Source organism: Mastomys coucha, unplaced genomic scaffold (assembly GCF_008632895.1).
Source record: "Mastomys coucha isolate ucsf_1 unplaced genomic scaffold, UCSF_Mcou_1 pScaffold23, whole genome shotgun sequence".
NCBI lineage: Eukaryota > Metazoa > Chordata > Mammalia > Rodentia > Muridae > Mastomys > Mastomys coucha.
Window position 1 is genome coordinate 108,066,286 of NW_022196906.1, and position 5,192 is coordinate 108,071,477.

Genomic DNA, 5,192 nt, shown 5'->3' on the forward strand with positions numbered 1-5,192 from the left:
ACTCACAGATAGTCATTCTCCATGCTGGGGGGACAGAGGATAAATAAACTGTTCCAGCACAGACATGGAAACCCTCAGGAACTTACACTACCTGCTTTACAAGAAAACTTCTTTTTCAAAAGGATAGATCAAGCCGTTCCAAGATGGGGCGTGGCCCTATGATATTCAAAGACCTTCAAGGCTCTTCCAAGAATCAGAGGGAGGGGGCTGGAAAGATGGCTCATTGGTTAAGAGCACTGACTGCTCTTCCAGAGGTCCTGAGTTCAGTTCCCAGCAACCACATGGGGGCTCACAACCATCTGTAATGGGATCCTATGCCCTCTTCTGGTGTGTCTGAAGACAGCAACAGTGTACTCATAACATTAAATGAATAAATAAATCTTTAAAAAAAAAAAGAATCAGAGGGGAAAGGGGTTGGCTGAAGCGCTGAGTGATCGCATGGTAGATACAAAGTAACAAGTTCACATTTCTTTTCTTTTAAAGATTTATTTTATTTATTTTATGTGTATGAGTACACTGTAGCTGTATAGATGGCCATGAGCTACCATGTGTGTGGCTACTGGAAATTGAACTCAGGACCTCTGCTGGCCCCACTCACTCCGGCCCCGCTCACATTTATTTTCTTTGTTTCTTCTTCTTCTTCTTCCTCTTCCTCTTCCTCTTCCTCTTCCTCTTCCTCTTCCTCTTCTTCTTCTTCTTCTCCTTCTCCTTCTCCTTCTTTTTTTTTTTTTTTCGAGACAGGGTTTCTCTGTGTATCCCGGGCTGTCCTGGAACTCACTCTGTAGACCAGGCTGGCCTCGAACTCAGAAATCTGCCTGCCTCTGCCTCCCAAGTGCTGGGATTAAAGGTGTGCACCACCACATTTATTTTCTTAAGAGAGAAGATTTGGCTTCCCTTAAAATAAAATAATTTCACTGGATCTGGCTGTGCATGCCTGTCACCCCAGCATTCAGAATGCTAAGGCAAGAAGACTAACTAACTACACAGCAACTTCCCATACCAGCCAGAGCTAGCACGCAAAGACACTGTAGCATTTCAAACCACAGCATTGTCAGCCTCGAACACACCGGAACACACTGCTGAATCGGGTAACCAACTTTTAAAAGCCCCAACTCAAACCGTAACTATATTATTTGCAAATGTTCATCCTAACTTCAAGGACAAGGGCCAGGTGGCCACTTTAAGGGCCACAGAAATGTGTGAGCACCTGTAGATGTCACTTCAACCTTAAGGCAGATTCAGCAGCCACCAGGTTCTCTGGAATTCTGGGGCAGCTTCCAGTCTGAGCCTGGCCACGCCCCATCCCGCCTGCTCCGGCCACGCCCCAGTCCTTCCTCCTTCCTGCCGGTGACTCTCAACCCCTTCTCCCACTGAAGTTTCTCTGGTAGAACAGTAGGTGGGCATGACAAGGAAGGAGAATTTACCCTTCCGTGCTGTTCTAGTTTCCCTCTGATGCTGTGATGAAACACTTGGGTTGAGAGAAACTTAACAGGAGGAATCACTGAGGAGTGCCGCTTTTCGGGCCTCCTCACAGGCTCAGGTTTGATTAGCTTTTATACAGCCCAGGACCACTCCACCCATAGTGGATTGGACCCAGCCACATCAATCAAATTCATCATCAAGTCAGTGAGTTCTTCAGGACTGGAAAGAAAGACTGCTCGCAGTCAAGAGCCGCTTTTCCGGAGGACTCAAGTTCTAGTCCCAGCACCCATGTGGTAATCCCAGTTCCAGCGGATCTCTGTCTTCCTCGGGTACCAGATATGCATATTGCACACAGACACACATGGAGGCAAAAATACCCATACACATAAAAATAAATAAATCTTGGGCTGGAGAGATGGTTCAGTGGTTAAGGCACTGACTGTGCTTCCAGAGGTCCTGAGTTCAATTCCCAGCAATCACCTAGTGGCTCACAACCATCTGTAATGGGATCTGATGCCCTCTTCTGGTGTGTCTGAAGACAGTGTCCTCATATAAATAAAATAAGTAAATCTTTGTGTCAGGTTGGCAGTTAACACTAACTAGGACCTACGGGGAAAGAGCCATCTTTCCCCAGCTGGAAGTCACTGGTCACGAAGAGGAAGGGACTTAACTACAAGGATGTTGGAACGCCTGCAACCCAGAGTGACACCTAACCCTTTCCCAAATAGTCCTCCGGGGGGTACAAACTGCTCAGCCTAAGAGGGAAGGGGCAGGCGACTGGGTTAGGTTGTGTGCCCCAGATGAAATCCCACTGTGGGGCCTCATGCACAGGTGAGAGGCAGACTTTTAGGGGTTCGGGAATGAGGACGCCTTGTGGTGCAGGAGAAATGGGATGTTCGAGTTCCCAAGTGGTTGAAAAGGTGTCCTGGGGAATGAAAAAGAAGCCCGAAAGCATGTGTGAGTGAGCACACTCGTGTGTACTGTGTGTGTGTGTGTGTGTGTGTGTGTGTGTGTCAAAGGACAACCTCAAGTGTCATCCCTCAGGTCCTATTTTTTGAGACAGGGTCTCTCTCTCACTGGCCTGACAGTCATCAAGTAAGCTAGACTGGTCTGCCGGCTGGTTTCAAGCCTGCTGCCATTGCTCAGCTTTTTTTCTGAGGGGGAGGGGGAGCTGAGGGTCAGAGGGCAGCCTGCAGCAGTTGAGTTGGAACCATCGACCATGTGTGTCTGGAGAACACACATGAACTCGGGTTGTCAGGCTTAACGGCACCCGCCTTTATCCACTGAGCTATCTTGCCAGCTGCTGTTGTTTTAAGATGAGTTCCGGGGGCTGGAACTCAGGCTCCCCAGCAAGGTGAGCATTTTATCACCTGAGCTGCCATGCCCACACACGTGTGGGTTTCCGGCCCTCAATTAATCCCATAATACAAAGACTTTTTGCGTCCAGTCTGTAACGAGACAGCACCTCCCAAATGCTATGCCTGCTTCTACCCACACGGGGTCCCAACTGAACAAGTAGTTACAAGTTAAAGAAGTCATGGGTTCCAGGACCCCACATCCTCCCGGCCTTCTGTGGCCCAAGGTTAGCTCCCTGAGGCTTTCCCATTTCCTAGAGAGTCCTGGACTCTGTCCTCGGCTCCCCATGGCGGCCTCTCCTCATGTACATGCCTACAGCACCTGATGTTGTGTGCTCCTGACATGCTGGGGACCCACTAGTGGACTTCACTGTCCTCTGCAGAAGTCACTAGCTATTTATTAAAGGTTGCCAACAAGTGCCTGAAAGAGGCCATCACAGGGGTCCTTGAGAGCACCCCATAAGAAATCAGCGGTGGGGCTAGGGGGATGGTCGGTGGGTAACAATGATGAGGACCTGAGTTCAAACGCATAGTCACACTGTAACTCTAGCTCTCCCTCAGTGAGACAGAAGGCAGAGAGGTAGAGTCCTGGCCCGCTAGCCTGGGGTGCATAGCAGTGAACGAGCTGGCCATTGAGGGATACACCCAAGGCTGTCCTCTGATCCTCACGTGCTTGCTGTGGGATGCATGCACCCACACACATCCATGGAGGTGAAAAAGAAAACCATGTATACTGGCTCCCCGCCTCAGGCTCCGCCTTCTGACGATTCCTGCAGCCTGATTTTACCTGCAGCCCGAGCCTCTCAGACCAACCTCAGGCCACCAGCTCAGCGCCAGATCCCTTCCCCGCCCACTGGTGCCATTAGTCACTTCCCTGTGGCTGGGACCAAATACTGACAAGAAGCAGTTTGGGGAAGAAGGGTTTATTTCAGGGTACAGTTCAGGAAGACATTCCACTGTGGGAACAAGCAGGGTGACTGAAGTGGGAGGTAGCAGCTGGTCCACATTCAGTTACCTCAGGAGCAGAGAGGTGAACACCGGAGCCCAGCTCACTTTCTCCTTTTTCAGTCCTGGGCCCCAGCCCAGGAGAGGAGCCAAGCACAGTTAGGGTGGATCTTTCTACCTCAGTTTACCCATAGAAACTTCCTCCCTCACAGGCATGCCTAGAGGATTGTCTCCTGGGCCGTTCTAAATCTGGTTTCGCTGACTGTATTAGCCTCTCACGGATGTTGGCAAATGAGAGCGTCATCCTTCCCAATGTTCAGGCCCACAGTTTGCGACCATCTTTGAGCTTTCTCCATTCTACACACACGCCCCATTATCAACTCCCAGGGCGGTGCTTTCAAATTCCATGTAGAATCTGACCACTTCTAGATACAGCCATTGCTCTGGGAGACCCTACAGCCGCCCACTCGCAACACCCTGCTTCCCTCCATCTGCAGGGCAGTGCGTGACCACTGTGGAGCCTGCAGACACTCCACTGTGGAACCTTAAGTGCTGGCACCCTTCAGCACAACCCAAAGGCTTTCCCACAGACTGTCGGGACCCCGGGCATCAGTCTGCGGCCCACATGCTGCCCTGCTTTCCCTCCTAGGTCCTAGGTCCATGCCTCTTCTACAGGCCTCCCAGCAGCTTCCGAGATCGGCAATCGCTACACCCTGACACTTGATGTCCCAAGGCCAATTTCACCTTCTCAGTCCGCCTGATCGCACTTCACCCTCATTCTAACCCCCTAGTCTTCCCTGCTTCCGTTTTCTCCAGTCAGCATCCCACACCTAGGATGCCTCGGTTCCTACGAACCCATTTGCATCCCTCTTCCTATAGATTCTAAGCTATGAGGGCGGGGCGGTGGTCAACATCAAAGGTCAACATGATGGGATACAGGATCACCCAAGGCTTGAGCCTCCAGGCCTGAGCGGGAGATCCTCGGTTACCTTACCTGAAGTGGGAAAGGCCACTGTAAATGTGGGCGGCGCCTGTTTAGGGGCTGGATCCCGGATGGAATAAAGAGGAAGTGAGCTCAGCTCCAGCATTCTACTTCCTGCCCACAGATGCTCCAGGGGCTGTGCCTCCCTCCACCGTGACCTTAAGCTGTGTGACCTCCTACCACTCGTGACGTCCCCCCACCCCACTCCACCCCTGCACCACCACCGTGACCTCCCACCACCATCCTGACCTCTCACCACTGTGACCTCCCACCACCATCCTGACCTCCTACCACCACCTTGACCTCCCACCACCATCCTGACCTCCCACCACCTTGACCTCCCACCATCCTGACCTCCCACCACCATCCTGTCCTCTCACCATCCTAACCTCCCATCACCATCCTGACCTCTCACCACCGTGACCTCCCACCACCATCCTGACCTCCCACCACCATCCTGTCCTCTCACCATCCTGACCTCCCACCAC